This window comes from Neofelis nebulosa, chromosome 9 (assembly GCF_028018385.1).
Source record: "Neofelis nebulosa isolate mNeoNeb1 chromosome 9, mNeoNeb1.pri, whole genome shotgun sequence".
NCBI classification, from domain to species: domain Eukaryota; kingdom Metazoa; phylum Chordata; class Mammalia; order Carnivora; family Felidae; genus Neofelis; species Neofelis nebulosa.
The window spans coordinates 118170163-118196500 of NC_080790.1; the positions used below are offsets into that span (position 1 = coordinate 118170163).

The following is a 26338-nucleotide window of genomic DNA, read 5'->3' on the forward strand; positions in this document are numbered from 1 at the left end:
GCACAAATCTTAACTGTACTAATAGATGAGTTTGACAAATGCATACAAATCAAGTAATATTTAAAGTGAAGGAATGGTAGAAGCAGGAATAGAGGAACCAGACAAAGCAATATGTATTTATCCTAAAATATCCTGATTTGACTACCAGAGAACTGAATAAAACATTGCAATTTAGGAGGCAGTGTATTGTTTAAAAATGTCTGCTAATGAGGCTAAAAATGGCTCAGTTGGCTGAGCATCAGACTCTTGATTTTGGCTCAGGTCATGATCTCACAATTTGTAGGTTCAAGCCCCATATCGGGCTCTGTGCTGACAGCATGGTACCTGCTTCAGATTCTCTCTCTCCCCCTCTCTCTCCCTGTTCCTCCCCATACTCTCTAAATAAATAAATAAATAAATAAGTTTAAATAAATAAACATTTTTTAAAAATGTATTTGTTAATAGGGGGGCACCTGGTAGAGCATGAAATTCTTGATCCCAGGGTTATAAAGTCGAGCCCCACATTGGGTTTAGAGATTACTTAAAAGTAATAAACAATCTTGGGACTCCGTCAGTTGAGTGACTGACTTTGGCTCAGGTTATGATCTCACAGTTCATGGGTTCAGGCCCTGCCCCGTGTCAGGCTCTGTGCTGACAGCTCAGAGCCTGGAGCCTGCTTCAGATTCTGCATCTCCTTCTCTCTTTGCCCCTCTCCTGCTCACACTCTGTCTCTCTTTCTCTCTCTCAAAAATGAAGAAACAATGATAATAATAAATCTTGAAAAAATTATCTGCTAACAGGTCACCCTGAAGGGAGGAAAGGAAAGTACAGCAGGTCAGAACCTCCCCCACAGCAGTCCTTGGGTCCAGATAACTTCTCTCCTGAACCTCACTATTTTCTGGGAAATGGGTTTGATGCTCGGATGACCCATTCATTTGGCTGGCAGACATATACGGACACTTGATGTCGGTCCTGCGGCAGAACAGGGCCTCAAGCTGCAGTCACTGTCTAGCCCCCTCCTGTCCCTCCTCTGTAGGGCCCAGTGTAAGGATGCTGTGGAGTTGAAACAGGCTCATGATGGATCCTCAATAAACAGTAGTCAAGTGGAAAAAAAAATCTGTTAACGGAAGCAAAAAGAAATGCAATCAAGCATAACACTGCAAAAGATTTGGGATTTAAGCGAATCTAGCAATAGGAGGATCCTGCTGACGAGGCATCACAAGATGGAGATATACCTTGAAAATCATGGATGAAAAACAAAAGAAGCATCAACACACAATGATTTTGAATGAAAGCATGTGATTACATGATATGAGTGAATGGTCCTGTACAATGAACAGCCCAGAAAAAAAAGGATGTATTTAGTAGGCTCATTCATTCTTTTTTGGAGCCGGAAAAAAATAAGTCCTTAGCAATTATTTTCTGGAGGAAGCCCAAAGAGACATTATACGTCTAAATATCTCTAAATAACCAAGCCCTACATCCTTATATAAGTGAAACATCTGAGTTGGAATCTATGCAGCATGAACATGACTTGTATGCAGTGGTTGCAAAAGAAAATAGAGATGTTAGCAAGAATGTGGAAAAAGTAAAACACTCAGACATCACTGGTGGAAATGTAAAATGGTGCAACTCCTGTGGAAAACAGTTTGGCAAGTTTCTCTAAAGGTGAAATACAGAATTACCACGTGACCCAGTAATTTCACTCTTAGGTATAGACCTGAGCACTGAAGATGTATTTTCAGGGGACCTGTCTGACTCAGTTGGTAGACCATGTGACTCTTGATCTTGTTTCAAAAATACTTAATATGTTTTCAAACAAATACTATACACAAATTTTCATAGCACTACTATTTGTTATAACCGAAAAAATGGACACAATCCAAATGTTTATCAACTGATGAATGCATAAACTGTGTTTATATCCAAATAATGGAATATTATTCAGCCATAAAAGGGAAGTACTGATACATGCTACAAAGTAAATGAACCTCAAAAACATTATGCTAAATGAAAGAAGCCAGACACAATGTATTATCATAGGAAATGTATTATCATAGGAAACATTCAGGGACACCTGGGTCGCTCAGTCATTTAAGCATCCAACTCTTGATTTGGGCTCAGGTCATGAACTCACAATTTGTGAGATTGAGCCCTGCATCATTTTTCGTGCTGACAACCTGCTTGGGATTCTCTCTCCCCCAACATCAACATAAATAAAAAGAAAGAAAGGGAAAAAAGAAAGGAAAAAAGAAAAGGAAAGAAACATTCAGAATACGTAATTCCATAAAGATGGAAAGCTGACCAGTGGTTGCCAGGGAGTGTGGGGAGGGAAGTATGGGGAGTGACTATTTAATGGGTATGAGATTTCCTTTTGGTATGATGAAAATGTTCTGGAACTAGCTAGTGGTTATGGTTGCATAACATTGTGAATGTACTAAATGCCAAAAATTAGACATATTAGCATGGTTAATGATTAATTTTATGTTATATGAATTTTACCTCAGTAAAAAAGAAGGGAAAAAAAGAAAAAAAAAAGAATCCTCTAGAACAATATGCTGGAGGGAGAAAATGGAAATAAAAAGGCCCCAAATCTCTGCTTTCTAATACATATATCTTATCGTGTAATGGCTTCATTCTCCATTTCCAGGATATTGAAATATTTCCTTTAACGAATATATACTGAATTTTTACTATGTGGCAGTCCCAGGCACTGGGAAAACAAAGGAGGACAAAAACAGTCATGGCCCCTGCCCTCCTGGAACTTACAATCTAGTTGGAGGAGGCAGGAGTTAATCAAAAGACTGTAACGAGTAAAAAGATGTACAACTGCGACAAATGCTACAAGAGAAGTCTAAGGTGTTATGAAAACATTTTAAAGGAAGATTTAGTGCAAGGAATAGCATTTAATAGGTAAAGAACAGTTCAGTCAAAGAATAGAATATGCAAAAGGCCTGGTAGCAGGAGGAAGTATGCTGTCTTTAAGGATCTGCCAGAAGGTTATGTGACTGTAGCAAAGAAGCTTATGAAAAGCCAGACCATGCAAAGCCTGCCTATCAGATGAGTCAGTTATTAGGTATTTTTTCAGCTCCAAATCTACCCTCTGCTTTATGATTTTGGGGTTGGGACTCTGCAAATACTTTGCCTTTGCCTACTGGCTCTCTGTTAAGCTCGTCTAATAGAGACTACTAGAAGAACACTACAAGGCTCACAAGGAACGATGGAAGCCTTCCTGCTTGCTTTCTGTTGCCCTCTGTGGCACCCAGCAAAGCTTCAATTCTAGCAGTGGCAGCTCCTTCCCATTACAGAAGCTCAATCAGTTTGCAGTTTTTACAACACTCATAGAACCAGTCTCATTATTCCCTCTTCAGAGACACTGGCACTGACTGCCCAGTGTCTTCTACTGGCCGGTCTGGGTCCGAACCCATGGGGCCCTTCCTCTGAATTCACAGACACAAGCACCTGCCAAGCAGCACCTTCTCTTCAGACATCTGAATTTCAGCTCTGTTTGACCCTTCCTTTATTTGTTTGTTTATTTATTTATTTGTTTATTTTTAAGTTTTGTGTTTTAATAATTCCAACCTCTTCCCTTTGTTTCCTAAGCCCTAGGAGTGGTAGCTGTTCCTGCAATTACTACCAATGTGATACCTTAGATTTCTCATTTTGCTTCCTCAGTTATATAGTTAACAATCCATTATATTAAATTCTCTTTGGTAAAATGTGGTTTCTGCCTCCTTAACATGAATGACATTTACCCGTATGTAAGGATCTGATATTTAGTCTTCAAGGTCCAGTTCAAATGCTACCTTCTATGTGTGTCTTTCCCCATCACCCTCAATTAAAATTATTCTTTTAGTTAATTCATTTTTCTTCCCTTCAGTTATTTTTTTTTTACTTTTTTTAATGTTTATTTATTTTTGAAAGAGAGAGAGAGCACGCGCGGGGTGGGGGGAGGGGTAGAGAGAGAGGGATAGGGGATCTGAAGTGGCTCTCTGACAGCAGAGAGCCCAATGTGGGGCTCAAACTCACAAACTGTGAAATCATGACCTGAGCTGAAAGTAGGATGCTTAACCGACTGAGCCACACCCAGGTGCCCTTCCTTCAGTTAATTCTTAATGCCTTTCTTAAGGGCTATAGGTTTTTGTTTTTCTAATCATAAGCCAAATCACACCCACATACCTAATAACATCCTTCAGTTGCCCTACAATTACATTGAAACCTCTTCACTCAAATTAACTCTGTGGATCTAAGAAATTCACCTACCAATTCAATCTAGTAGAGAAGGGTAGAGAAGAGTAGGTGTAGAGCAGACAGGAACAGGCATGGCTTCTCATCCATTCTCCTACATATTGTAATTCTGTATAATTTATTTAATCTTTTAGTTAGGTTTCACTTTTCCCAGCCTCACAGACGGCTATGAGGATTAAGTAAAATGATATGAAGAAGACTAAGTAAGATAATGTATGTGAATAACTTAGCACAGTGTTCAACTCACAGTAAACATTCAAAAACATGAGCTATATTATTCAAAAAAACCCCAAAACATTAGCTATTATTTTTGCTAAAGTTTCTGATTTATCCAGCTATGAATACCAAGATAAAATGTTTGTTTAGATAAAAAAAAAAAAAAAAAACAATGCCTATGTATATTTATCACACTCTTCCTTACAGATTCCCCTTTACTCTCTCTGTTCCAGGCAACTGGCTTCCTTGTTGTTCCTTAAATACCCAACCTACATTTGTACCTATAAGAACCTTGCATTTATGAAGTTTAGCTTAGGACATTCTTCAAGACAGATGCAAGTCTGCCTCCTTACTATTTCCTTAAAGTCACTAATCAGATGTTAACTTATTTAAAAAATTTTTTTTTTAATTTTAGAGAGAAAGTGTGAACAGGGGAAAGGGGCAGAGGGGATTGGAGAAAGAGAGAGAGACAGAGACAAAAAGAGAGACAGAATCCCAAGCAGGCTCCACACTCAGCTAGGAGCCTGCCTCTGGGCTTGATCCTATAACCCCAGGATCATGACCCAAGGAGCTGAAATCAAGAGTCAGGTGCTCAACCGGCTGAGCCACCCAAGGGCCCTTCTGTTTTAAATTCTTTTTCTCTTAGAGAGAAAGAGCATGAGTGCGGGAGAAGGGCAGAGGGAGAGAGAGAATATTCTTTTTAATATTTATTTGGAGAGAGAGAGTGCAAATGGGGAGGAGCAGAGAGAGATTTTTTAATGTTTATTTATCTGGAGAGAGAGTGCAAATGGGGAGGGGCAGAGAGACAGGGAGGCAAAGAATCTCAAGCAGTCTTTCACAAGGGTTGCTGCAGGGCTCGATCTCACAAACTGCAAGATCATGGCCTGCGTTGAAACCAAGTCAGATGCTTAACCAAGTGAGCCACCTAGGCACCTGAGAGAGAAAGACTCTTAAGCAGGCTCCATGCTCAGCACAGAGCTTAAATGTGGGGCTCGATTCCATGACCCTGGATCATGATCAAGTGTTGAAATCTCAACTGACTAAGCCATCCAAGCACGCCTAGATGTTACCTTCTCTGTGAGGCTTTCCCTGACCATCCTCTAACTCTCTCTAACTACTTATTCCCCTTTCCTGTTTATTTTTCTTCATAACATTTGTCATCATCTAACATACCTTATATTTTACTTATTTGTTCATTGCCCATCTCTTACCATTAGTCTACAAACTCCATGAAGGCAGGTACTTTTGTTCATTTTGTTCATTATTTTGTCTCCAGGGCCTTGAATAATACCCAAGACTACCAATGGTATGCTGATAAATTGTCTCTCTAAAAAAAACAAAAACAGGGGCGCCTGGGTGGCTCAGTTGGTTAAGCATCTGACTTCGGCTCAGGTCATGATCTCACAGTCTGTGAGTTTGAGCCCCGTGTCGGGCTCTGTGCTGACAGCTCAGAGCCTGGAGCCTGCTTCCGATTCTGAGTCTCCCTCTCTCTCTCTGACCCTCCCCTATTCATGCTCTGTCTCTCTCTGTCTCAAAAATAAATAAACATTAAACATTTAAAAAAAAAATTTTTTTAAATAAAAAAAACCAAAAACAAAAACAAGAAAGCCTGATGTGTAATATTTGCCATAATGTAAATATTCCCACTGTTGCCTATTTTAAGCTCCAACTGAATATTTATCAGCTCTTGCAAGCCAGTATGTCAGTAACACTGAGGGACTCATTTAACTTGTCTTAAGTCTCAGTTTTCCCATCTGTGAAATATCTGTGGGATAATAATAATACCTACTTTATCAAGTTGAGACAAAAGTTAAGTAATTTAATACAAGTAAGGCACATAAATCAGTAGCTGTAACATAGTGTTAGTTTTATTGTTTTTTATTATTTATATATTTATCACGTTTACTCTTCTCTATATGCCACCAACATTTATTTGTCATTTCCGATATTTTTTTTTTTGCTACATTTTCCAATGCTTGTATTGATTGAAACAGGGCTATCAAGTTCTATGGTGTTCTTTGATCCATCAACAGAATACCTAGTTTGCTGGCCATGGATTTGATGATAAGCAACAGGTACAAAATTTTGGCAAACATTTCTCAAGATGATGACTTATTTCTTAAAGTTTATTTTTATCTATTTTGAGAAAGAGAAAGAGAGGGTGCAAATGGGGTAGACAGAGAATCCCAAGCAGGCTCTGCACTGACAGCAGGAAGCCTCATGTGGGGCTCACACTCAGAAACCGTGAGATCATGATCTGAGCTGAAATCAAGACTTGGATGCTTAACCAACTGAGCCACCCAGGTGCCCCTCAAGATGGTGACTTATTATCATATTTCTCCTTGTGTTCATGATTTTTTAAAAAATATTTTATTAAAAAATTTTTTAAAGTTTTTATTTACTTACTGAGAGAGAGAAAGAGAGAGTAGGGGAGGGGCAGAGAGAGAGGGAGAGAGAAAATCCTTAGTAGGCTCCACACAGCATAGGGCCTGACGCAGGACTCAAACCCATAAACCATGAGATCATAACCTGTGCTGAAGTCAGACACTTAACCAACTGAGCCACCCAGGTACCCCTTTAAGATTTTGTTTTTAAGTATTTTCTACACCCAACATGAGACTTGAATCACAGCCCAGAGATCAAGAGTTGCATGCTCTACTGAATGAGCCAGCCAGGCACCCCATTTTTTAAAAGGATTTGGGGCACCTGGGTCGCTCAGTCAGTTAAGCGTCTGAATCTTAATTTTGGCTCTTGGTTTCAGCTTAGGTCATGATCTCACGGGTCGTGGGTTTGAGCCCTGCATGGGTCTCTGCATTGATAGTTCAGGAACTGCTTGGGATTCTTTCTCTCTCCCTCTCTCTCTGCCTTTCCCCTGCTTGTGCTCTCTCTCTCTTTCTCAAAATAAACTTAAAAAAAGATTTTATTTTGAAGTCCTGTGTTCATAATCTATTCATTGATTTTGATCATTTTCTTATTGGAGATTCTCCTATAATGGAGTGCAGTGGTTTCCCACTGACAGTTTGGGGAGCACAGAGGAATCCAGAATGCCCTATCATCTGTTTTACCCCACTTTTTAATCTGTTTGTAAAGTCTCAGATGGCCTGTATCTCCATGCCTAGAAAATATCTGTCCTTAAATACGTTCGTGTTTTATCCTCTAGGAAGTTGGCCATTATCCTGCCTACACTTGTTAGACTCCATCAATCTCTCATTATTGCTCTTATTGGATTGTAATCCAGCTTACACATTTGCCTTTACTACCAGATTGTGAGCTACTCTGAGAACATGGACTGCTTCTCCTTTATCTCTATCCTTCCCCTCTCCCCCAGCTCCTAGCATCCTGCCTGGAATGTACTGGTTGTTTAACAACTATTTGTTGAATTGGTTGGGGGTGCTTTGGAGATGCATCAATGTAAAGCCGGGATATAAAAAGGAAAGATGAAAGATCTTCTCAGATATAGAGCACGTTGCCCAATGACAATTAAGTATAGACAAGCAGGGCATGTTCTCACACAGACAGGAATTCTGTACAATTCGATTGCGTGGGTGAGTTGAAAAGTCAGAGACGATTTCTTTGGAAAGATACATAAGTACTAATTTGTGAAAGGTCTTCCATGCTCTGCTAGCCAGTGATGTGCTGGAGGGTTTGTTCCAGCTCATGAACCAATTATTAAATGTCCAGGAATTTGTGGAGCCAGTTGATCTCACACTGGTAGTTTGAAATCAGCCCCAGTGTGAATATTTACACTACAGATCTGCACATGCTTAAAATCGACCTGTTATTTTTTTCTCAGTTGTTCACAGGCCACTGAAAAGTTTGGGACATCACATTTAAAGAGTTGTTAAATCTTATAAGGTTGTTATAAAGATTAGGTGAGAAAATAAATGTGTAAAGAAACTTAGAATAGAGGGCATAATGGAAGTACTCCAAAAACATTGTTTGATATTGCCATCCATGAGAAATTTTAAGTACCTCTTTCATGCTAGACATTATTCCATGCACTGGGGATATAGCAGTAAACAAAACAAAGTCCTCACCCTTATCAATTTTAAATTCTGAGGATATGAAAGATTATTATTTATTCATTTATTTTTATTCGTTTATTTTAATGTTTATTTATTTTACAGAGAGAGAGAGTGCATGAGCAGGGGAGGGACAGGGAGAAAGGGCGACAGAAGATCCAAAGCCAGCTCTGCTGACAGCAGAGAGCCCAATGTGGGCCTTGAAGTCACAAACTGTGAGATCATGACCTGAGCTGGAATTGGGTGCTAAACCGACTGAACCATCCAGGCACACCTGAAACAGATCTTAAATTTTTTTTTTTAATTTTTAAAAATTTTTATTTATTTTAAAGAGAGAGAGAGAGAGAGAGAGTGCGTGAGCAGGGGAGGAACACAGAGAGGGAGACACAGAATCCTAAGCAGACTCCAGTCTCTGAGCTGTCATTGCAGAGCCTGACACTGGGCTCGAACTCAGGAACTGTGAGATCATGACCTAGGGCCGAAGTCAGACACTTAACTGACTGAGCAACCCAGCGCCCCTTAAAAAAAAAAAAAAAAAGTTTTATTTGTTTAAGTAATCTCTTCCCCCAACATGGGGCTGGAACTCAAGACCCTGAGATGAAGAGTTGCATGCTCTTCTGACTGAACCAGCCAGGCACCCTAAATACATATTAAAAAAGGGGGGAGGGTAAGATAAAGATTTGAAATACAATAGGAAGGGGAGATAGGCAAAGGTGAGTGTGTAGGAGTGAAAGAAAAAAATGGAAATCTATAGGGAATATAAATATAAATTTTATTTCCCCATCTGGCCTTTGAAAAGTCAGAGGTCCTACCCCAAGGCATCTGATGGGAGGACAGAAGCCTTCTGGGGCAGGGAGAGTTAAATGTGGGCAGGATCCAACTCTCTTGTAATTGTCAGGTTTTGTCATTTGGGTTTTTATGGCAATTTTCGTCTCTACTTTAGCCAAGTATGCAGAGGTTTTTGCCTCTATTTTACCTCTTGCAATGAAAAGCCTCCCCTGAAAATAAGAGGAGGAGGGATGATGATTTAGCAACTAGGATAAATAAACCTTTGAAAAGTATAGAGACCCAGAGGCGCCTGGCTGGCTCAGTCAGAGGAGCATGTGACTCTTGATCTTGGGATCATGAGTTTGAGCCCCACTTTGGGTGTAGAGATTGCTTAAACAAATAAGTAAACTTTAAAAAAAAGCATCAAGACCTGAAAAGGGTTTATGAAGAAGCAAGGAAAAAAAAAAGACAATGATATAGTCAAAGAGAGCAGAAAAAGTGGAATAAGGTGTGAGAGTACCTGGGACTACCTGTTGCTCCATAATTATCACCCAGTGACTTTTAGAGTGCTATTTAGAGCCTGGAATTTGGAATTAAGATTGGATGTGAGATATGGTTTTAGTCCCAAGGGAACTGTGGGCTGTGCTGGGTTGGGTGAAGTCACGGAGGTGAGATTTCAAACGCACAAGTGTGGGGCAGCAAGGTGAAGAGAGCTTTTGGGTCTTAGTGAGTCAATAAGCAGGCAAGAAGAAATCCAGTGGGATTTGGGCAGCAGAATGTCAGTTATTAACGTTCTTCACCATCACCACCATCATCATCACTTTTTTTTTAAACTTCAAATACATGTAATTACACGGATATACTCAGGATATACTCATATTCTTGGTTCACTATTTTCATTAAGCCAGCCCAACTCCACTTTTTCTCTTTTTCTCCTGTATTGAATATACAAGGCTGTTTAATGAAACATTGTTTATAACAATTGGAAACGTTATGAATGATCATCACTAAGAATTAAAAAAAATTTTTTAATGTTTTATTATTTGTTTTTGGGAGAGAGAGACAGAGACAGAGTGCGAGCAGGGGAGGGGCAGAGAGAGGGAGACACAGAGTCTGAAGTAGTCTCCAGGCTTTGAGTTGTTAGCACAGAGCCCAACTCGGGCTCAAACTCACAAGCTGTGAGATTATGACCTGAGCCAAAGTCGGAAACTTAACTGATTGAGCCACCCAGGCACCCCACTAAGAGAATTATTTGTTGCAACATTGTTTCTCTTCCCCCCTTTTTTAAAATAAAATATCTCCCCAAACCATCATTTAAATAATTTAAAATTTTTTTTTAACATTTATTTATTTTTGAGACAGAAAGAGACAGAGCATGAATGGGGGAGGGTCAGAGAGAGGGAGGGAGACACAGAATCTGAAACAGGCTCCAGGCTCTGAGTGGTCAGCACAGAGCCCTACGCGGGGCTCGAACTCACGGACCGCGAGATCATGACCTGAGCTGAAGTCGGAGGCTTAGCTGACTGAGCCATCCAGGCGCCCCTTTTTTTTTTTTTAAATAATTTTTTTTAAACGTTTATTTATTTTTGAGACAGAAAGAGACAGAGCATGAATTAATTTTTAAAAATATTTATTTATTTTTGACAGAGAGACAGAGCATGATGGGGGGAAGGGCAGAGAGAGAGGGAGACACAGAATCTGAAGCAGGTTCCAGGCTCTGAGCTGTCAGGACAGAGCCCAATGTGGGGCTCAAACCCATGAACCTCAAGATCATGATCTGAGCCAAAGTTGGACGCTCAACCGACTGACCCACCCAGGCACCCTCATCATCAATTTTTTAATCCTCCCGAGACTGGGCTTCATTTTAGCCAAAACCATGTTCTATCTTAAGTAGGTTTTCTTTTTTACCCCCTTTTCACTTTTTCTTAATGCAGCATCGTTTATGAACATTGGAAACAAAGTGAATGGCCCCTCTTTGTTTGAGTTACACTTCCTTAGCCTCCATTCTCAGTCTCATTTCCCTACATACCTGAAACTATCTGTTTATGTATGTTATATTTGTGGATAGAATAGAATTTTTAAATGTTGTTCAATATATAATATTTTCTTTAATGGCTTGTCCTTTCATGCTTAAGGATATTTTATTCTACATCAAAATCATCAAGATAATTTCTGATATATCTCTTTTAACGACACATGGGGGGGTGACATTGACATATATGATACACACAATTGTGCAGTGTGTTATACACATTTGTAAGTAGAAACTAGAACATTACTCATTTCTTTCCTTACTGGGAATGAAAGTAAATGAGACTAAGATAATGGGAATAATTTTGAAACTGCTTCTGTCGCTTAAACTATAAATAAATTGCTGGATTTTAATTATTGCAAGTAACAGATTACTTGTGACACATTTTGCAACTGTGGAGTTATATATCTTTGTGGAATCTATAGAGGGCAAATTGCAATCTCTAACAAAGTTATAAATGCATATATTGCTGTGGCTCATAGCTTCCATTTCTGAGAATTTAGAGTACAGTTTGTCTGTGCACATGTGCTTTACAATTTGTAAATGGAACATTGTTTTTAAACTGCAAAAGATTGGAAGTACCTGGGTGGCTCAGTCAGTTAAGCATCTGATTCTTGATTTCTGCTCAGGTCATGATCTCATGGTTCATGAGATTGAGCCCTGCATCAGGCTCTGCACTGACAGCTCAGAACCTGCTTGGGATTCTCTCTCTCCCTCTTTGCCCCTCTCCCACTCACACGTGCATGCTTTCTCTCTCAAAATAAATAAATAAACATTTAAAAAGAAATAAATTGCAAAAGATTGAAAGCAACCCAAATTTCCTTCAATAAGGGACTGATGAAGCAAATTATAGTACATCCACACAAGGAATACTATGCAGCAATAAAGTAAAACAAGATAATGAGGAAATTATTTTTATGCCATTGTACAAAATGTATTCTAGGGTGTCTAACCTTGCTTAGCAAAAAAAAGTAAGATGGAGGACAACATATATAAATGCTTCCTTTTGTGGGCCCCTGACTAGCTCAGTGAGTAGATCACGTGACTCTTGATCTTGGGATTGTGAGTTGAAGCCCCACATTGGTGTAGAGATTACTTAGAAAAAAAAATCTTAAAAAAATGCTTCCTTTTGAATAAAAGAGTCAGAATATATTTGAATTTATATACATATATATATAGAGAGAAATCCTGAAAGGGGGTGCCTGGGTGGCTCAGTCAGTTAAGTGTCTGACAGCCTGTTTGGGATTCTCTTTCTTCTCTCTCTGCCCTCCCCTGCTTATGCTTTCTCTCTCTCTCTCAGAATAATTAAAGAAACTTAAAAAAAAAAAAAAAAAAAAAAAAAACCTGTGTGGCATTAAAAAAAAAAAAAAAGAAATCCTTGAAGTCTTCCTAAGAAAGTAAGAATAGTGATTAACCAGTGGAAATAGGACCAATGACAGGAATTTGAGGGAACTTTGTATTGTATACCTTTTATATAGTTTCTGGCATTTGAACCATATGACAAACCATTAACTATTTAAAATTAAATTATAAGACTTTTGGGGAGTGGAGCACCAGCAGATTTAGAGACTGTTCATTTCATCAACTTTTTAAACCTCCATTCCATTCTTTTAGTCCCTAGGGCTAAACTCCTTCCCCCTTTCTCTTTATCTCTGATTGGCATGAGTTTCAACTCACAAGAAATATGCATTAAGTATGCTTAAAGTACAGGGAACAGTGCTAGGTATTGGGGTCCCCAAGGTACAGCGCTGAACAGGACATAGTCCCTTGAAGTGGTCCAGAGGAATTTTATCACTCTTTTTAGTAGCTAGGACAAGAATAAAAAAATGTTCTCTCCTTTTCCTCTTCTCCCTCCCTTCTTATAATCTTGCAAAATGCTGGAAATTCCTACTTAATTCTCCTCCCCCTCACCTGGAGAGCACTAAGGCTCAAGAACTTTCCATCAGGTCCAGACTGGAAGACCTCAGGCCAGGGCCAAGACTCAACTTGCTTCCCTTGGGCCCCTGGCGCCTTGTGAAGGTTCTTGGACCTCTCAGATGCTGCTGTGACTGTGGTTTCCGGCTTCCTGAGTTCTCACACTCAGCTGGGTGCTGCAGATATCATGCCCCAGTTCCTGCTCTGGAGACTGACAGGCTCAAGCTTGGTGATGCTCTGAGTATATGGGGTCTGTTCAGTATGAGTCACAGCTAAGGGGCTTGATTTCTATTTTAGTTTTCCCCTTTACTCTGGACAGACTCATTGTAAATACCTTGGGGTTGCATAAGGACAGAGTGTAAAGGTTTGCTAGCTAGAGGCTGAGAAAGATTAGTTTTCTCTAATTGAATATCCTATCTCACTTAAGGCCTTTAGTTCTGCTTCTCTTTAGTCAAGGACATTTCGAATACTCCAGGTGATGACGAATCTAGGAAGGAAGCAATCAGAAAATCATTTATATAGAGCTTTGCAGTTTATAATACATTTTCTCATATGCTATTTAACCTAAATGTGACAATTTAAGAAAAAAAGTAATGAAGAGTAATGAAGAGTAATGAAGAGATGCTTAGGGAGTGAGAGGACTTTCCGTGTAGCTACTGAATGCCTCTTGTGCTGCTGTATACCTTGGGTGTATGCACAATTTTGTTGTGGAGCTGTCATTTTACAGGCTGAAGCCGGGGTTCTAAATTGGTTAGATACTTAGCAGGAGAGATTCTACTCTGTGGAATTGAGGCTGCTTTACATTCATTCACTTATTCACTAATTACAACTATTAGTTGAATGCCTATTTTGTATGAAGAAAGGATGTAAGAAATAATTGGGAGGTTGAGACCAACTACTAGTGAGATGCTGAAGAGGTTGGTTCTTAAGGCCCAAAGATGGATGCTGCCAGGGAGGCAGTGGTAAGACCAGGCTTTTGATCAGAATTTGGCAAATGGAGTTCTGTGACTAGCAGCCAGTGAACATCCAGTTTAGAAGAAGCTGGCAAACCAGGTTTTGCAGGAATCAGAAAGAGTTTAACTCTCAAGATACTTTATTCATATCTGCATCAAGTTATTTTTGCCTGACCAGCATCAGTTCTCCCCTCCCTCCCCAATTTGCGGGAATATCCTTAGGGGCAGATTGCGCCTCTCCTCTTTCCCTGGCAGCTTGAACTAATTCATGTGACCTGAGATTGACCAATCAACAGCGGCTCCTGGCCAATATTTTTTTTTTTTTTTTTTTTTTTGCCTTTTAAGTGAGTGACTCAAAGACAAAAGGATGTTAGGATTGAATCCCAGCTGTGGTGTGTAGTGCTGCTGGCAGAAGCAGCTGCTTCCTGGTGAAGCTCCTTTTCTGTCTGCTGATTTTCCAAGCCTGCCCTCCTCCATGCTCTAGGCCCTCGATATCCTTTTTTTTTTTTTTTTTTTAATTAATTTATTTATTTAGAGAGAGCGAGAGCGCATGTGTGAGCAGGGGAGGGGTAGAGAGAGAATCCCAACCAGGCTCCGTGCTGTCAGTGTAGAACCCCAGGTGGGGCTCGATCTCACGATTGTGAGGTCATGACCTGAGCCAAAATCAAGAGTTCAGCTGCTTAATGTACTGAGCCACCCAGGTGCCCAGTCCTCAATATTTCTGTAATATAGTTCTCTTCTGCTTGTGTTGGCAACAGTGTCAGTGATTGTACTTGCAACAGCCAAAGAGAATTTTAACTTACAGGGGTGCCTGGGTGGCTCAGCCGGGCAAACATCCGACTTTGGCTCATATTATGATCTCACAGTTTGTGAGTTTGAGCCCTGTGTCGGACTCTGTGCTGACAGCTGGGAGCCTGGAGCCTGCTTCAGATTCTGTGTCTCCCTCTCTGCCCCTTCCCCGCTCACGCTCTGTCAATCTGTCTCTCAAAAATAAACATTAAAAAAATTTTTTTTAAGAATTTTAACTTACTAATTGTGATGATTTTTTTAAACTTTTTTTAAAGTTTATGTATTTATTTCAAGACAGAGAGAGTGAGCAGGGGAGGGCTAAGAGAGAGACAGAGAGAGAGAATCCCAAGCAGGCTCCTCACTCTCAGTGCAGAGCCTGATGTGGGGCTCAAACCCATGAACCGCGAGATCATGACCTGAGCTGAAACCGAGAGTCGGACACTCAACCGACTGAGCCACCCAGATGCCCCCAAACTGTGATGATTTCTTTTCCAGGCTTTGAGATCCTTGACAGTAGGGCCCAAATGTCATTCTGCCCTGTGTCTTTGGTGCCCAGTTCAAGCGTGGATCTCAATGCATACATGTTGAATAAGTGAAGAAACATGTTGTATTTATGCAGGAGTATTGAGTCTGGGATTCTTGACATTACTGTGGTTGTGGGACAATAAATTCTCCATATGCCACAACAGCCACTAACATTTGAATGATTTCGTGTTAAACCAAGAAGATCCTGGGAAGGTCCTTTCTTAGCTGTATTGGAGCACTTAGCTGCGTTTATGCAGGTGGTTCTGGTCCTCAGATTCCTGAAAAAAATTTGTTTACAATGGAATATTTCACTAATTTGCATGCTATCCTTGGGCAGGGGCCACACTAATCTCAGTATTGTTATAATTTTTGTATATGTGCTGCCAAAGTGAACACAACTGAAGCTTTTGTCCCTGGTTTCCCAGAACCTCTTCCTAAGAGCACTGCCCTCTGCCCCAAAGTAATGCTCTCTTCAAGCCTGATAGGCTTCTCTTTCCCTTTCATTCTTTCCACAGATACACATTGAATATCTATTATTTGTCAGGTTTGACAATTCAGTTAATATAAGACAGCCCCTAATTCTAATTTAGGAAATAGACAAATACAATCAAGAGAACAAATGAAATAATTAAAACTGTGTTAAGTGCTTTGTTGAAAATGAACAGTGATAAGGCAGAGAGTAATTGTCACGGGGCAGGCATGTGATGGAGGGAAGCTCTTCTAGATAATGTAGCCGAAGAGAGTTTCACTGAGGAGATGATAAACTGAGACCTGCATGATGAAGAGTCAGCTTTGCAAAAAGCAACAGCTTATTCAATGACCCAGGAGCTGGAAAAGAACTTAGAGCCATAGAAACTGACAGAAAGTGTGGCCAGAGGATGAGCAAGGGTGAAGGATGCAGATGAATAGACAGATTTGTTGTTTTAAGCAGTACAGTGACATAATCGGACTTACATTTTACAAAGTGCAATCTGGCTGGTTGGTCTTTCCAATGTAAAATAAAGTCCTCATTGGCTCATAAATAACAATTGTTTAGCACCTCTCCTTGGGACTTCCAAATTCCTTTGGGAAAACATATCATACCCTTTTGGTGTGGTTGCAACTCTGATCTCGCTCCCCAGAGGCAAACTACAGGTCCTCTCCACACCAGCAGTTGGAATCCTTTCCTAGGAGTTAATGAGGCGAAGTAGAGAAGGTATTAGTGCAAAGACCCCGAGGCGGCAAGCAACCTGGCTTGAGCAGAGAACGTTTGGAAAGCGGGATGTGAGAAAATGTGAGACAGGTAGGTTAGGTTCAGCCTTTGAAAAGCCTGGTTGATAGGCTACCATGAAGATTAAGATTTCAATCCGAAGAACAGTGAGCAACGGGCTTTGAGTCGGGGATGGCTGTGATTATACTTGAGTTTTGAAAAGCTTCCACCTCTGTATGTGAAGAACAGATTGTAAAGGAAAAGGGTAATGCGATGGAGGGGACCACCATCATCCAAGAGAGAGGTGGTTTAGACTGCAGTGTTGGCAATGGGATGGAGAAAAGTGGGAGGCTTCGAGACGCATTTAGGAGACATTATTCACAGGTGATGCATAGTGTCCAGTCGCAGGCTTCGTGTAACCTCAGTGGTTATGGGTGAGTGGGGACTTCGTGCTGTGGATCCGGGCGCCAGCGTGGTTCCCGCGCGTCAGGGCAGGGGGCGTGGCCCGCCGGAGCCGTCGCCACGGGGATCGGGCGGGGCGGGGCCGAGGGCGGGGCAGCTGGGGCGCTGCGTCACTCGGTGGTGGCGATGGTGCGTGTGTGTGGGGGGCGGGGGATACGCTGGGCGCGTCCCGGGCGTCACGTGGTGCGCAGCACGCAGAGTCCTTCTGTCGGTTGGTCCTGGAGCGGCGCAGCCGGAGCGGGGCTGTGAGGTGAGCTCGCGGCGAGGCGCGGCGAGGAGAAGCCGGCTGGCTGGGGCCGGGTTGGGCCGGGCCCACGCCGTGCGCGCCGTGCTAGCGGGAGCGGTGACGGCCTCCACCGCTGCTCGGGTTCCCTGCCCGGCCTCGCTCCCGTCCCGGCCCCGCTCGCCCAGCCCGGAGGGAGGCCCCGGGACCGCTGTTGAGAGCGTGGCGGGCGTGCGAGCGGCGCCCAATCCCCAGGGCTGCCCTAGGGAATGACGGCGGCCGCGGCCAATCAGCGCCGCCCGAGGGGGCTGGGCCGCGGGGTGCGGGCTTGGGGCGCGGAGCGGGCCGTGTTGGGGGTGGGGGGTAAGGGCTAGGGCTAGAACCTGTGCTGTTGTGGCCCCCGAGAGCTCCACCACCAGCCTCTGCTGTTGCCTTGTGCTTTGGGAACGCGTTTTCTTTTATTGGCTCTTTTATCCTATTCTGGGGAGCACACCCCTTTCTCAAGCCCCTGACTATGGGAGTGTCCCCTTTCTCTATAGTTTAGAAAATGTGGTGCACCCCCTTTCTTAAACTCCAGCCCTGGGGTTTTATCTTAATTTCCAAAGCCCCTCAAACTGAGGATGTACCCCATTTCCCAAGCACCCACCCCCAAACTGGGAGGACACTGCCTTTTCCGAGCCTCAATTCTGAATACGCACTCCATTTCAAATTTTGGGGTTTGCCCCATTATTGAGTCTCAGATCTGGGGTCCAATAGCCAACGTTTTGGGGATATCTATATTCCCATAAATCCAAGGAAGAATCCCGTTCTCCAGGCCCCAGATCTTGCAATATGCTTTCCAAGATTTCTTAAATTTGGGGGCCACTTCATTTCCCCAGCCCTTCAAAGGTGGGGGGGTGCACCTCATTTCCAGAGTCTGCGATCCAAATCCTGAAGTTTAAAGATAGATATTTGCAGTTGCACAAATAAAGGAATTCACTGCTTTTTCTAGTCACTGTATTCTTGGGGTTGCACCCATTTTCATGAGTTCCTCAAATTGAACTACCTTATTTCCTGGAGAGATTGGTTTTCATTCTGAAAGTGTATTTATTTCCTGTGCCTTCAAGATGTACAGAGTCCACCCTTTTTGGTTACACAGTTCTCAGGGTGCAGCCACCTTCCTGATGCTTATTAAATCTCAGAGGGCACACATTTTTTCTGTCCTCTCATTTCCCGGCCATGATCCTTGGTTCTTGAGCATGCCTCCTGTTCTTTTTAGCTTTTCTGCTATCCAAGACATTCTCATTCCTCAGTTTCCTTTCCTCTTTGGAACCCCATTTCCCTTTTAGGTGCTCTCCCTGTTGGTCAGGGCACCCATTTCCTCTTCCTTTGGTGAATGCGTATCTTTCTTCAGCACAGCACTTTCTCTGCTTCTGTGGCCTTTTTTCTGAGCACACTTCCTATAGTCACACCTCCTGAATTCCCCTCCCCTAAGGGGAAGATTCCCCCTCCTAAAGGGTGCCTGCATGTGTGTCTACTTTATCTTTTATCTTTCTGTTTTCTACTAACAGAAACTCTTCTGTCTTGGTTCGCCTTATCCCATTTTCTGCATTTTTCTGAATCCTAACTCTCTTTGGACGCCGCTCTGCTTACTGGTGTGTTTAGAGGTTTTCCCTTTTCTACTCATATGGGAGGTGTGGCCTCAGGTCCAGGACTGCCTTACCCCCCAGCATGGGTTTAAACTGGAAAGGAATCCCTTTGCATTTCTTTGGTTGTTCACAGGACTCTTTATTATCTGGGTAGTTTGCTTCCTATAAGATTCTGGTTAGATGGGTACTGTTTTCTTCTTTGCTTTTTTCCCCAGTATTGGGAAAAAAATCTGAAGAGATTCTTCTAGTCTTGCTTCCAGCTCATTAAGCTTCCTCCCTACTTTGGCTTTCTTCCTTCCTTTTATCAAGAAAAGAGGTCATTTGGAGGAATCTCTTCTTCACTCTTTTTGTTCTTGTCTCTGAGGTGCAGGTGGGGGATGGATACTTATCTCCCCCCATCATTTTCTCACATGTCTGCCAAGCCTTGTTCCCAGTCCCCACCTTAAAATCTCTAAGTATCTGGGACCTCTTGTCTCTTAAAAGCCTCTCAGTAGGTTCTTTCTTTTGTATTACCCTCTGCCTTTCCGGATCTTATTCAGGGCTTCTCTGCCTGCACCCCTAACCGGATTAATTTCTCCACAGCTGGAATCCCAAGTGCTTATGGGATAATGATACATCTGACCTTTCTCCCTTTTGGGAAGTACTTGAGTGTGCAGCTGTATGAGGCCTCAGTGGGGGAGAGAGTTTGGGCCTGAGAAGCTACACTGTCAGGCAATGAAGGTACTGCATTTTCAGGACCAGGTCCTTCTGAATCTCATTTGGAGATTGGATGTTTGCCAAGCACCTGCTTCTTAGGGATGCTGGGGGATTTAATGATACTCCCAGGAACCTGTGGAATTAATGGGGCTTGTGGAGAAGTGCTCTGAACTCAATGTTGGAACTTGAATAAAATTAACCATTATTGTATTTCAGAACAACTAAGCTGTTTCATATTTCATGTTCATGAAGGCCCTAGAGCTAAGGTGTTTTATTTCAGGAAGTGAAATGTATGCCACATTTAGATCATATGGTCGTTAGTAAGTACCAAATTGATTAAAAAACATTGGAGGTCTGTCTCAGCAGTACCCAATAAAATATGATTACAGAAAGTGAGCAGGTATTTTGTCTCTTTATATGCCTGTTTGGTACTTTGTTTTTTACTGCTATATACGGTGCATTTTTAAAGTATTCTATGTCACTGCTTCTCAAACTTGAACGTGCACATAAATTGTCTGTGGGGGGAGGGTCTTACTAACATGCTTATTTTTATCTAGTAGGTTAGGGTGGGACCTTAGTAGCTGCATTTCTAATTCCCAGGTGATGCTAATGTTACTGAACTACACTTGGAGTAGTGGGGTTCTATACACAAAGCCACGGATATCTCTGGAAACAAAAAGGTGGTGGTTAGCCTTTTGCTGGAGTATTATTTTCCACTTTCTCTTTATCCAGACACATCCCTTCAAGTTTGTACAAGGCCATGGTCCCCTTCTGAAGACTAGGGGGTTATACTTAATTACAGTTATTCTAGCATTTAGCTTTTAAAACCATGGTTAAAATTTCTTTGGGAGTTTGAATTTCTATGTATTTTGTCAAATTTAAATGCTTAAATATTTGTTTCTTAATTGTGAATATAATTCTTTTTTTTTTAAGTTTATTTATTTATTTTGAGAGAGAGAGAGAATGAGCAAGGGAGGGGCAGAGAGAGGGGTAGACACAGAATCCCAAGTAGGCTCTGCACTGTCTGTGGGGCTCGATCTTGAGAACCGTGAGATTGTGACTTAAGCCAAAATCAAGAGTCGGACGATTAGCCAACTGAGCTACCCAGCCACCTCTAATTTTTTTTTTTTTTTTAAAGTAAACTTTGTGCCCAACGTGAGGCTCAAATATACAACCCTGAGATCAAGAGGTGAGTGCTCTACTGACTGAGCCAGCCAGTCTAGTTGTCAACATCATTCTTGACATGAAGTCTTCTAGTAAATAAATACTTCAGAGCCGATATAGTAGTTAGCCATCTTGTGTCTCTAATTCCTCACTTGTCATCCTACTATGGGTTGGAAGGAAGTCTGAGATACCCCAGGTTATCAGGCTGATAGGTGTTGGAATTTCCAAGGAGTCCTTCTTGGTTTTCTAGGTTCTGGAAATTGGCCTGGGAAAGGCAGGTGCCTGGACCTTGGATAGAAGCTCCTGGCTTATCTCTGTATGAGAACTTCACAAAGGGGAATGCTGGTGGGAAGGTGACATTCTTTGATGGGGATTCTATGCTGGGGATGCTCTCTCTGTTTTTGTACCAACATCTCTATTTCTGAGTTTTAGTGGGTTTTTCCTCCCTAAATGTCTTGAGTCATCTGTACCTATTTCCCTGGCTGTCATCTGTCATGGCCTTTTCCAGCATGATCCTGTTCTGGGCCCTAATCAGGACAAACCTGAATGACTAGACTATTTTGTGTCCTGTGCCTCCCCCTCCCTCTCATCCTTCACATGAATGTCAGATCCTCTTCAGTAACGGATTTGATCTGGATTTGGCTCTAGTCCCAGCTCTTCCACTCACTGTGAGACCCGAGGCAAGTCACTTAATGCTAGTGGGCCTCATTTTCCCCGTTTGCAAAATGAGGGGCTGATTATCTCCAAGGTTTGCCCTGCTCTGAGTCTTTGTTAGTACCTTGCTTAGAAACCCAGTGTCTGTGGGAGCATGTTGTTAGATCTGATTTCCTTCACGTGCTCTGTTGGGCAGGCTGCCAATCATTCCCTCGTCCGAGTCACTCCTGCCACTGCCTCTTTTCTAGCCTAGGCAGCCAGCTTGTCCTCACACCCAACTTCAGCATACTTCTGCCTCCATGTCCTCTGCCAGTTCTATGCTTCATTCAAAATTGCCTAACCTTCTCAGTGTTCTTCAGTGTTCCTTCAACGTTAGGTACGTCCCTGAATCACTAAGAGGGAGTCTTGTAGTTTACATACAACCATGTTTGTATCTCTTATCTGATATATATTTAAAAAGTGTTTTCTTCTCCTCCCCACCCCAACTTTCTTTTTTGCTTTCAATTAGCAGGCTAGGCAGAATGAAATTTAAAAGGGAAGCAGGCAGTTTGCTTTTGGCTGGAGTATGAGGAAAGTGAGATGTAATGCTTTTAGTCCTCTTCTCCCAAAGGTCTTGCATATCAGTGGGGAATCAGCTACCTGGTACTTCTTCCGGGACTTGAAAGGTGCTCAGACTCCCTGCCTGTAATTTGAAAGTGTATCCTGAGTCCAAACACTATTTAAAAATGACTTCTAAGTGCTTTTCTTCTTAATGACACACTCAGCCATAAAACCTCAGACAAGAGTTTGCTAAGGGGGATGACAAGTAATCTAGATTTCAAATAATTTCATCAGTGAGTAAAACTAATAGTTCTTTGAGAACACCTGATTATCTTCAAAGGCAGTTGCTGACACTGCCTAGAAATCAGGGCTCAAGGTTGTCTCTAACTCCCCAGTCTCCCTTCCTTTTTAGGAGCTACTGGGGGGAAGTTTACAGTTTTCATGATAAACATTCTTTAACCAAAACGTGTGCTTAGTTAGAGCCTCCTTGGTTGGATTGTAAGCTCAGAGAAAGGGAGGATGTTCCTGTTTTATTCATCTCTCTCGGCAATTGCCCCTTATAGGTTGTTAACTGACTAACCTTAACTTAGGGTAACCTACTGAAAATTGAAACCCCAATTTATAATGCTGTGACAGCTTTGCTAGGTCTTAGGCTAGGTATCCAGCTGTTCTTTGCTTTCTTTGACCAAATAATGGAAGTAACAAGCTTGCAGAAATCCCATAAAATTTTAGGAGCCTGGTGTGAGTCACTGAGCATAAATAGGGCAGTTTGTATGAAAGGGAGGTGGTGGATCCATGGACTTTGGGGAAGGATTTAAAATGATGGTTTGTGGGTGCCTGCCTGGCTCAGTTTGTAGAGCATGTGACTCTTAACCTCGGGGTCGTGAGTTCTAGCCCCACACTAGGCATAGACCTTACATTAAAAAAGAAAAAAAATGAGGGCGCCTGGGTGGCTTAGTTAAGCGTCTGACTCTCGGTTTTGGCTTTGGTCATGATCTTGAGGCTTATGGTTTTGAGCCCTAAGTTGGGCTGTGTGCTGGCAATGCGGAGCCTGCTTGGGATTTTCTCTCTTATTCTCTCTCTCTGCCCCTTCCTTGCTCACACTATGTGTCAAAATAAATAAACTTAAAAAAAAAAAAAAAGATTTGATTTGTTGAGAACTTATCCCATGTCAGGAACATAATTCTAGGATTTTAAAGGCTGACTCCCAGGCATCTAAGGTGACAATTTCAAGCTCTTTTCGTCTTAGTAGAGACCTGATTTTAAAAAAAAAAATTTTTAACGTTTTACTTTATTTTTTAAGAGACAGAGAAGGACAGAGCATGAGCAGGGGAGGGGCAGAGGGAGAGGGAGACACAGAATCTGAAGCAGGCTCCAGGCTCTGAGCTGTCAGCACAGAGCCCGATGCAGGGCTCGAACTCGTGAACTGCGAGATCATGGCGTGAGCCGAAGTTGGACGCTCACCTGACTGAGCCACCCAGGTGCCCCAATAGAGACATGATTTTTTAAAGGTCTCTTTCCCACATGGAAAAAGTGCACAGCAAGGTGGATTGACATACCTTTGTTGCTTCTACAGGTGGACAGATGTTGGGATTTCTAGATTGTGGAAACCTGGCTTGGAAATAGGGACATTTTACAATAATAATAAACATAGTGTTTTTTTGAGCACTCTGTTGGAGCTTATTGAATCTTTACAATTTATCTATTATCCTCACCTAGTAGATGTGGAAACTGAGATTAAATAACTTGTCCAAGGTCATTTGGCTAATGGAGTCCAAGTTTCTTTGCCTGCAATCCTGGTGCTCTTTTTTTTTTTTTTTTTTTTTAAATATGGAACAGTTCACAAATTTGAGTGTCATCCTTGCACAGGGGCCATGCTAATCTCTGTATTGTTCCAATTTTCGTGTATAAGCATGATCCCAGTGCTCTTACATCCTTATTTAAATGCCTTACTTTTCTACCCAGAGGTTTGATTAAACTTTAATTATAATATCAAACAGGTGTCAGTCTGGAACCCAGAACTGAAGTACTACTGAGAGAAGAGGTGGCCTTGCCATTTCATCCCAGATTTTGTTCCTGACCATGCAAACATGCCTCAGTTGTAGAAGCCAAACTCTTCTAGCTCAGGCTGCCTTTTTTCCCTTTCTTGAGGCTCCTGGGCATGGCTGAGTTGTGCTGGTTGATTGTCCCTTGGTCCCATGGAGTGGTGAATGCTGTCCGATGTCTTTTTTTTTTTTATTTTTTATTTTTATTTTTTATTTAAAGAAAAAAAAATTTTAACGTTTATTTATTTTTGAGACAGAGACAGAGCATGAATGGGGGAGGGGCAGAGAGAGAGGGAGACACAGAATCGGAAGCAGGCTCCAGGCTCTGAGCCATCAGCCCAGAGCCCGATGCGGGGCTCGAACTCACGGACCGTGAGATTGTGACCTGAGCTGAAGTCGGACGGTTAACCAACTGAGCCACCCAGGCGCCCCTGTCTTTTTTTTTTTTTTTTTTAAAGTAGGCTCCATGCCCATCATGGAGCCCAACATGGGGCTTGAGCTCACGACCCTGAGATCAAGACCTGAACTGAGATTAAGAGTTGCCTGCTCAACCGACTGAGTCACCCTGGTGCCCCCAATGTGCTTGGATGAGTAGGACATTGGTTGTGTTGTGATCTATATAAGAATTGTACCTCTGTAATTCAGAAAGGCAAGATAGTTAAAGAGGCACCAATCTGTATGGCTGTATGGGATGTGGTGGGAAGGACCAGGATTTGGAGGCAAAATGCCCGAGTTTGAGTTCTATCACCTGCCATTATCTTGGGACTACACATAACTTGGGCATGTGGCTTAAACCTCTTGGGCTTCTCACCATGGCATGGGCAGTGGAGGCAGACTTCCAGCATAAGTAGTTACTTAACCTCCCTGGACCTCTGTTCCCTTACTCAAGTATCATCATAACTGCCTCACATTGATCATTGGAGGTATCAGTAAATGTTACCCTTTCCTTCCATTCCCTAATCTTTAAAAATGGGAGTAAGAAAACCTAATGTATAGGGTTATCAAAATTTGGTAAACTGTGAAGAGTTGAGTGTATGTTATTGTTATTCTGTTTTATTTCTCACAAATTATTTTTAAAATCTCTTCATGTTTGCTAGTTGTATTTTATCTGTAACTATATCAGTAGTATCTATAAGAGGGAAAGATACTTAATTTTTTTTTCATTTTTACACAAAACATCTTAATAGTAATCCCTTACTATCATTAGTATGCAGATATCCCAAGGCCTCATTTATTTTTATTTCCAAAGGCCTTACTATTATTATTATTATTAATTTTTTTTAATGTTTATTTATTTTTTTTCGAGAGAGACAGAGCGTGAGCAGGGGAGGGGCAGAGAGAGGGAGACACAGAATCTGAAGCAGGCTCCAGGCTCTGAGCTGTCAGCACAGACCCCTATGCAGGGCTCAAACCCACGAACCATGAGATAATGACCTGAGCTGAAGTCTGTTGCTCAACTGACTGAGCCACCCAGGCGCCCCACTATTATTATTATTTTAAGTTTATTTATTTTGAGAGAGAGTGCAAGCACATACACACACGTGTGTGCACGAGTGGGGTAGGGGCAGAGAGAGGGAGAGAGAGAATCCTAAGCAAGCTCTCTGCTGTCAGGACAGAGTCCAACGTGGGGCTTGAGCTCATGAACTGTGAGATCATGACCTGAGTTGAAATCAGGAGTTGGATGCTTAACTGACTGAGCTACCCAGGTGCCCCACCAAAGGTCTTACTTTTAGAAGTAGTATAAGTATAGGGGGTCTTAGAGGAGGTCCTGGCTCTTAAAGCCCAGCTCTTCTGCCTGGCTAGGTGACCATGGGCAAGTTATTTGCTCTAATTCTCCTATTCTTCTGTAAAATGGGATAATACTGCCAAATAATCTGCATTGTTGAGAATAAGATATTTGTCAAGGATTTAGCCTGTGAAGTAGATGTTAGCCATTTCCTGCTATGAATGAAGGCCACGGGGCACCTGGCTAGCTCAGTTGGTAGAGCATGTGACTCTTGACCTCAGGGTTGTGAGTTTGAGCCCCATATTGGGTGTGGAACTTGCTTAAAATTTTTTTAAAAAATATTATATATATGTTTATATATTCCATGAATATAAGTTAATATTTAAAGAATAAGGCTAAGTGAAGACTGACACTTAGCCGGCTGAGCCACCCAGGTGCTCCAATGATGTGTTTGTCTTTAAAACCCCATACACAGCCAAACAGTTGTAATTCAGGAAAATGTCTTTGTATCCCCCATGGAGTAATGGCTCCATATCTAAATTGTTTGCTTGGGGCACCTGAGTGG

At 42.0% G+C, this 26338-nt stretch overlaps 1 protein-coding gene, 1 non-coding gene and 1 pseudogene across 6 annotated transcripts in view; 1 reads left to right on the forward strand and 2 right to left on the reverse strand.

The window, feature by feature from the left end:
- Positions 1-26338, forward strand: part of PHF20 (PHD finger protein 20) — a 173736-nt gene that overhangs the window by 7097 nt on the left and 140301 nt on the right. Inside the window, exon 1 of one of the 5 annotated variants that reach the window (XM_058685447.1) lies at positions 17237-17347. The exons of 3 other annotated variants lie outside the window; for them this stretch is intronic. The gene's annotated coding sequence lies outside the window, so the exon portion shown is untranslated. Of the gene's footprint in view, positions 1-17236; positions 17348-21065; positions 21162-26338 lie in introns of those variants that run through there. One more of the 5 variants, XM_058685448.1, reaches the window with a different exon arrangement.
- Positions 15730-15842, reverse strand: LOC131486425 (U6 spliceosomal RNA; annotated as a pseudogene).
- On the reverse strand, positions 23827-23930 carry LOC131486389 (U6 spliceosomal RNA). The gene has a single exon (XR_009249303.1). It is a non-coding gene; the product is annotated as a U6 spliceosomal RNA (small nuclear RNA).